The sequence below is a fragment of the Oculina patagonica genome, chromosome 4 (genome assembly GCF_052425735.1).
Source record: "Oculina patagonica isolate OP01 chromosome 4, crgOcupat, whole genome shotgun sequence".
In the NCBI taxonomy this organism is placed as follows: domain Eukaryota; kingdom Metazoa; phylum Cnidaria; class Anthozoa; order Scleractinia; family Oculinidae; genus Oculina; species Oculina patagonica.
In genome coordinates, this window is record NC_135761.1 from 3,219,858 (window position 1) to 3,228,710 (window position 8,853).

At 36.3% G+C, this 8,853-nt stretch overlaps 1 protein-coding gene across 1 annotated transcript in view; it reads left to right on the top strand.

Moving 5' to 3' along the window:
• The window catches only part of LOC144649152 (uncharacterized), a 49,334-nt gene that overhangs the window by 6,726 nt on the left and 33,755 nt on the right, over positions 1-8,853 (top strand). The gene's annotated exons all lie outside the window — the stretch shown is intronic.

Genomic DNA, 8,853 nt, shown 5'->3' on the forward strand with positions numbered 1-8,853 from the left:
TGCCTCAAAGTGCACAATGGTGGTATTCACTTGACGTCATAGCCGTCACATTGGATTACTTTTTTTTGTTAGGTACAGCGACAGGGTGCAAAAACGGCTGAACATGCGCAGTAAGATCCTAGCCGTCTTCCCGCCATTCGAGTTTCAAAATGGCGGACGACGAATTAAAAACGAACACGTAATGGTGATGGCAATTTGCAACATCTTGCTCGCTCAAGGCCTCTCAAAACAACTCGTCTAATCTCTACAATCACTCGTGTTGATGTTTCGACTCTGATCGAAAGGATCGAAACGAAATTTTCAGTTTTATCAGGCGATGAAGACACCTCATCTGAGAAGTAACTTTCAGCTTTTCCAAATTTACACAAGGTAAAGTTTTGCCTTCACTTAAGGTCATGTCAAGTCCGCTAAGGTTTTGAACAGCACTAAATTGCAGCTTGTTAATTTCTACGGAACATATCAAATATGACTTTTTTTTCGTTCTGATGAAAATTTTTAAATTCTTCTTGTTCATGGACTTCGTTATGGTTGACAAAATATGGAAAGATGGAGGAAGAATCCGTAAGTAGAACACACTAATGCCTACTTGTATTGTGTTTTTCGCTTGTCTGCTATTCATTCGTCTTTTGTTTTGCTCAAGACTTTATGTACAGTGTCAGTAAACGTATATTATGTATGAAATGTACCTTGAAATGTCAAATAAATTGTTATTTGATTATTTTATTTATTGTTGTGGTGTATATGATACGTCTAATGCTACTCAGTACAAAAAAAACACAAATTTATCCTGTTGAACGAAATTGTAATGTGTGTGTGACTAAGCTGTGCAGTGGCTTCCCCAGAAAGTAGGCTGGTTGTGTTGAGGACAGGTAAAAATAAAATACGAAATAAAGTATATACATATTAAAATAAATGCATGACCACACAAATTACCTCTACTTGCAGTCCCTAACTCAAGGTCTTTATCATAATCAGGTTAGACATTTAAGTGCTTAACTTAGACTGCTAAAATGAGGCCCATACATAGAAGTGCAATACATAAATAAAAGGAATTTATCTTGTATCCACAACAATTCCTGAGACAAGTAAAGGTTAAAAATGTCCCCTTCAGTTGAAATTATGCTGTAAACGCATAATTACTTTGCTAATAGAAATAGCTTATTGAGCTTAGCAAAATAAATATTTGTTGAAAAACTAAGAACAAACAAACAGTGAATTGAGCAGGGGATAATATGCTTCAGAAAAAATTTCAAGGTTTAATTATTACATTCATGTACAATTGCAACTGTCAACATGTACACTAAGCCCTAACTTGAGAGCCGACATGGCATCATCAACTCTTTATTGGTGACTATTTTCACTAACAATTTCTTGTATAACACAAAGGAACAATCATCATAAACTTACATAACATACTCTTAGTCACTCATAACATCCTTTAGGCTCAGTGACTGAAACTCATGTGGAACAAAAATGTGAAAACTTTTCATTCCTTTTTATTAAGCCTCAAAAGGAGACAACATTAAAATTATAATCTTGTCTTCTGGTTGCTATACACAATATTTTACCAAGCTCACTTGATGTGTAGGCCACATAGGTTTATCATAAACTTGGATGGCTGCTGGCTTCCAGTTCCATCTTTAATTCATAAAGCTCAGAATTTTTCTTTGTCCCATGCTCGTTTCATTGTTGAAAAATACATCTTTATCTCATCTGCCTGTAGTCCTTAATTTAACTTAAGCTTATTCAATTATGTAGCTTACACTGTGTTGGTTGGATGCTGCAGAGCACTTTTCTCTATTGAACATAAAGAGCTGTTCCTAACATGAAGAGCAGCAGAAGGAGCAGAAAGAGAGTTCGAAGAGCAGGGAATGACTTAACTCAAGGCCAATATCAAAACTGCAGTGGTCCACATCAATTACTCTGGTCAACAAAGAGCTGCCTTAAACCATCAAAGAAAATTGAAAGGGAGATAAAGCAGGGAGCCTTTAGTCTGGGTCACATTGAATACTGTAAAATCCCAGTTATAAGCCTTGGGCTTATACAACCTCGTAAGGGGTTTTGAATGATCTCATAACTGGGGGGGGCTTATATCCAAGGGGGCTTATAAGCTGAATAAAAACAATGTTCTGAAATAAGCTACAGCAGCATTGATTAAACGAAGTCAAATTTATTTCAATATTTAGAATGGTATAGGGAAAGGGAGGCTTATATCCAGGAAGGGGGGGGCTTATAGTCGGAGGTAGATGGGCATATATAACAGGGGGGTTATAAACCCATGATTTCATGGTACTCCTCTTCAAGACAAGTGCACCCACCCCCTGTTATAGTCAATACTAAGAGTTCAGTTTATCAGTGTATAAGCCAGGGAGTAGTTTATGAAATTTATTTTTTTCATGCTGTACATGTTGTGTATCCCTGTATTATTTTTAGGATACATTTTTCCATCATTGGTGTTATTTATTTATTTATTGATAAAGATCATATGCATTCTGTTGAATAAAATTACATGCAACAGATTTATTTGAACAAGAAGTCTATTTAGACTAAGAGATTAATCCCCAAAAAAATCCCCCCCCCTCCCTACAGAAGAAACTCTACCAATATGGCAGGTTACAGAGAAATATTCTCATGCAGTATATTTGTATTTTAGGGCATTGAATCCTTAAAATAATCCTATACACTGTAAAGAGACTATTATCTGTACACATGCTAAGTTATGGCTGTAATTCTGTAATTGCCATCAGTTGTCTTATCGCTCTTATTGGTAGTTGTTATCAGCAGTCAATATAAATGTCTGTAGTTGAGTTTCATCTGTAAGTTAACATAACACTATCTTAACACCTTAAGCAACTGACAGTAATAAATTAACCCATGTTCAGATATGGAGGGATCCATTACGGAAGAATACAATTTATGTGGCTGAACTTTCCCAGCACATGCCTCTCCATTGAAATTTAAGTGGAATGAAGTCCACTTTAAGGAGAATAATTATTTAATAAACGCATCTCCAATGAAATGTGTCGCACCCATAAACACCAACCCCCCCCCCTTAAAATGAAATGTCATGTCCATAAAATTTATTTCCCCTAAATCAAATGCCATTCCAACCAAAAAAAGAATCCCCACTGAAACTAATGCCATTCCCACATAACACACTGACTATAAATATTATTGTAAAATGTATTGCCAGAATCAAAGGTTTCAAAATTTTGCATGCTGAGAAAACGTTCTCTAACCCTGCTTTCAGGCTGTTACCTTTGCAGTCATATTACTTACAGGTACTAGACTGTAGACTTGATTAGCATTGTCTATTCTTGGTTATAAATTAATGCATTCCCAAGAGAACCAGACCCTTCACTGCCTTCACAAGCCCTATTAAAATTGTGCTGCAATAAATATTTTGAACTGTTGCTTGTTCATTTAAATTGTAGCCACACCTTCCACAGAGGCTGTATTACAAAAAAAAAGTGACAATCAAAATCATTGTGTAGATCACAGTTATGCTCTGATGTTTAAAACAACCCACCCCCAGGAATTTTCAATCCCTTCCGTGGAGGGAGTGTGGAAATTTTCTGGAACTACACAATGTCAGGTATGCTTTTGAAACTTAGAATGGAAGAGCTTGCTACAACATTTAACAGGTAATGTTCATTAAAAAAACAGGGACCGCTGAGCATTTTTCCAATGGGGAGGGGGTTAGAGATTCTTCTCTTAGTAAGTCTTTATTTTTTCAGAAAAATTGGGAGGGGGGTAGCCTTCCCTGAAAAATACAGACGTTTCTGAAAAGAAGACAATAATGCAAGCGAATGATAGAGACTTAAAATTAGGTCACTACTGTACAAAGTAATGATTCCTTGAAGCACTAAGCTAAAATTTTTGGGTTTAAAAACTGAGGAATTTCATGGAACAGAAAGTAACAACCTCTCTTCAGGCCAGGAATATCTTGAACACCAACATATAGTTGCATCTCAACATGAACATCATGTAAACATGTATTACCAGGGTTGACTAATTGCTCCTTAAAACTAAAATAAATAAAATCAATAGCTACATGTATAGTGAAAACAAAAGTCAAAGAGCTTCCTTATTATAGGAAATTAACGCTTGTGTTAATTAAGGTATTTGAAATTAACGCGACTTAAATTAACGCGAATTGAAGGAAAAATTACTTCTCAATAAAGGAAATTAACACGAAAGAGGGGGTAACATTTCAAAATGAAGGAAATTAACGCGACGTACACAACAGGAACATGTTTATTTCAACACTTGTAGGCGTATAATCTTAAACAAAAACAATGTTTGTGGTACTTTTTCCCCACTTTGAGCGTTCTTTACAGTATCAATGATAGTGGCAGATAAAATTATGCTTTTTCCTTGGAGTCAAGAACATCTGGACTGAAGCGAAAAATTGGGGCCAAAATAATGGAAATTAACGTCATGGAAATTAACGCTACACTTAATTAACGGCGCGGAAATTAACGTTAACAAAAATTAACGCGACTTAAATTAACGCGAAAGTTTGAAATTCGCGTTAATTTCATGACGCGTTAATTTCCTATAATAAGGTAGTTTTCAAATTAACGAAAATTTGTCTAGAAAAAGTTGTTAGAGTTGAAGACATCAATGCCTAATGACTTTAAAATAGAGAGATCTTGGTTAACAGACACTGTACATGCTTGTTTCGATTTTATATTATTCAAAATATTTGAAACTCACACTAAAGAGACAGATTCGTGTCATTTTAATCACACGTTCATTACACGTTAATTACACTTCATATGTGTGCAATATAAATGTTCTTAAGTATCACTTTAAACTTAAATATTAGATACCTGGTGGGAGGGGAAGATAATGATGATGAGAACAAACTCGGATAACGAAGGATAAGATTTGAAAATGGTGACGATATTAAAGGACGAGAGCGATTCCGATGGTTCATCTTGCGACCACCACGAAGGTTCTGACTTTAACAAGGAGTCACCTCACTTGAAAATTTCCAAGATAAAGGACAACGCCCTTGCCCGTTTTTAAAATTTTTACAGACTACACAGTGTTTAAAATACAGCTTAATCCATGGAGAAGGTAGAACATTGGAGCCTCTCGAAGCCCTGTCCAATTTAACATGTGCACGGCTGATGTCCAGAATGGATTGGAAAAGAACTCGAGTTTTAAATCATCACAGAAGATCGGTTCATGCCTTGAACTAGTAGACTCGCACTGGAAATGTCATTTTAAAACAAAAACGGCCTTTTGCAAGCCAGTTCAAACACAAACAATGCATGTGACTCACGCCATTTTGAATCGCTGACCCATGTTTCCGCGTAATCTTTCCTTTGGAAAATCATTTCATTGACCTATCAGCACTGCAATGATTCAAGGTAGAGCCAACTTCTGGTCTTATCACTTGTAGTGTCCATGTTAGCCGATTTTATTCGGTAGTACGACCGTATAAACAGTAAAAATTCTCACAGTGAGATCGAACACTTTCAATCGATTTCAATTTGTGACCGCAGGCTCTCATTGAAAAGCATGCGCACTTAGGCGTCATTCGCCATGATACGTCATAAAAATTCGACCAATCAGCCGTTTTTGCGCCCTGTCAGGTACAGCAAGATGTCGCAACATGGCTGCCACGCCAATTTATTATTCAACAAATGCGCTTGTTGCCCAAATATGGTCAAAATGTCGTTATCTGTCATCCATACATGACAGATATCCTGCGATATACGTAGGTTGTCAAGATCCATCCAAAATCTTGGAAATGCTGCACAACCCCAGTTTTGTCTAGCTACAAAATGTATTTTGTTGACAATTTTTTGAATAATAAAACAATTATCCTGCTCAATCTTGCGGAATATCGTCTGATTTTAGCCAACTCGGCCTACGGCCTCGTCGGCTAAGTATCAGGCGATATTCCGCACGTTTTTGAAGGATAATTGTTAATTAACCACAAAAATAATCAATAAAACGCTAGCTTTCTTCAACTTGTAATTGCCAAAAAAAAATCGGCGTAGAAAAACACACATTAAGGGTGCGTTTCTTTTGGAAAATCCAAATCCGGATTATTGTATCAAAAAACGGACTTTGCGTTTCTTTACTAAAATCCGAAAATGAGTCAGTGTGAATCTAAAGAATCCATTCTCCGAGTGGATTCATTACTGAGATCAAATCTAAATCCGCATTTTTAGGATCCTGATCCGTGCGTTTCTTTGGGAAAGGATTCGGCCCTGCAGTCTTCGCTGTAAAAAATACAAATACACTATTTTTAAACACTGTCAATACGGTAAGTTTTCAATCGTATATTTCGATTAACATACAAAAATGATTTATTATAAAAGGTTAAGGTAGCGTGATCAGATTGAAGTGCCATTTTAAACCGGATGAAGGTTTTCTAGAACAGTCAGTGTGCCTGCGGACGCTGTTTCCTTATGAAATCGTCACGAATGTAGTTTGTATTGATCATCTTTTCGTAGAATTCTTTACTTTCAGTGCGTTCTCACTACATTATGCTTCAGGCTAAAGAAGAACTGCTTTAAGGAGTGTTTTTTTTTTTTGCGAGGGCTGTTGTATGCTGGGATGATTTTGGCTAGGAAATCGTCGACGAAAAAAAATACGTAATGATATTCTCTATGCGAACAGTGTTGACGGGGTTGTCATGGTAAAAAAAAATCCATTTTCGGATTCTTCGTTTCTTTGGTAGTGAAGTATCTGTGTGTTTTGAGATTAAAAATCCAAAGTTGGATTCTCCCAAAGATTGCACCCTAAAAAATATGTTAATCAGTAAAGAGTTCAATCGTAAAAAATTGATGCCGCGAAAACAAAGTTGGTTATTCATTTGAAGAAATGTTTCACAAGTTCTCCAAATTTGTCGGCCTTAAAAAATCGCGAGATTTCAAATTACCTGAAATTTTAGCCATGTGCTATGGATAGTATAGAAAACGTTCAGTCCTAAATCAAATCAAACATTTCGCAAATCCCCCAATATTTTAAAAACTTGCAGTAAATACTAAGGAAAGCAACTGAGTTTTAAATCTTTCTTTGTGTTTTTTTTTTCTTATGTATATCTTAGATTAAAAGCTGGCGTTTCTCTCTTTGTCTCCATATCTAATCCTCGAGTGGAGAGAGAGCCTAGTCGCAGGCTATATGGATCTCAATATGCGAACATCGCTTGTCGCCAGCAAACCTCCCAGAACTAGACATAAACGTCAGAGGTATTGACTGGGCGGAACAAATACAAAAAGCTCATGGCAAAAACATCAATTATCCTTTTTAAGTAAAAATCCCTCAGTATTTAAAAAAAATCGCATCTGATAGATCAAATCCTTTGCCAAGAAAAGCATTGCTGAGGTGATTTTTAATCTTTTTTCCTGTGTTTTTATTTTCTATAATAAATAATGCTAGATTAAAAGCTGGCGTTTCTCTCTTTCTCTCCATATTTGAATCTTGAGTTGAGGGAGAGCCTGGTCGCAGGTTTTATGTATCTTAATGTACAGACATCGCTTGTTTCAAGCAAACCTTGCAGAACTAGACATGAACGCCAGAGGTATTGACTGCAATTAATTCATGTGCAAACGGAACAAATACAAAACGCCCATACCAAAAACATCAATTATCTTACTCAAAATTAAAAAATGCAGCTCAGGAAGTCTGCCAATTCACTTTTATGTACCCCGCACAATACTTCTATTCAGCCGTCATTAAAACGAAACAAAACATACCTTAAGGTTACTATTGTTAGCGGCTACTAATTTTAGCGATTTAGCGAGTTGGGCCAAAAGCAAATGGTCGGAACCATGTAAGCAACCATGTATTATTCTGTTTATTCAGAAGCTTATCACCGATAAGCTTCTGGTTTATTATATAAACCTACTAATTACAATGTATTGACGGTTTTCCGAAGATTTCCGACCATTTTACAAAGATTTCCGAAAATTTTCAAAATGTTGTCCGAAGGTTGTGCGAATGATTTCGGACATTTTCCGAAGTTTTCCGAAGACTGCCGAAGATTTCCGATGAAGATCCGAAGAAGTTTTGATTTAATATCGATTTACTTTGGCTCATTAAGCATTGAAACATAGCAAACTCTGCGAACTGGTTGGTCAAAAATGATATCACACATTTGTGGATATCATTCCACACATTTTTTTTCGATCTTAGCTATTTATAAAAATTGTTTTTTTGTTTAATTTTCGGAAAATCGCTTAATTTAATAGTCCCTAAATCATGCTCAGACAAAATCGCTAAGATTAGTACTCGCTTAAAATAGTAACCGTAAGGTTTATGCTCAGAGCATGGTAAGATACAGCATTTTAAAACACAATTAATAGTTCCCTCAACGCAGACTATGCCCTCTAGCCTAGTACTTCAAGGAGAGGCGTTCATCTCCCTAAAGAGGACTAGGAATTAACTGATCTAGAAATTGACAGCTCACAGTGCGCTGTTGACCATAAGTTATTCACTATTTCAAATTTAAGTGAGACATTGCCGAACGTAAGTTCTTTGCGTCTGTCAATAAGTTAAACAATCGCTTCAGACAGATAATTGTTGTTATTAAAACTGGCTTTCATGAATCAATAGTTTGTTATATAAGGCAGCTGGGAGCTGGTGTAAGTTATTTTATGTGTTAGCAACTACGCTACACGCAGTCAATACAAGCTAAGACTGCCATAAGACCTAAAACAACTTCGGCCATCTTTAAGGGAAATGTCACAAATTGAAAATTCAGAGAACCATTCGCTTTGAGCAATTTCGTGGCAACTTTCTTTCCGGATCTGCCAAAGGGACGTCGACTTAAAGTGTAAGACAAACAAACCTAAATTGCAAGGCTATAGTACAACCGCCGGGAAATGA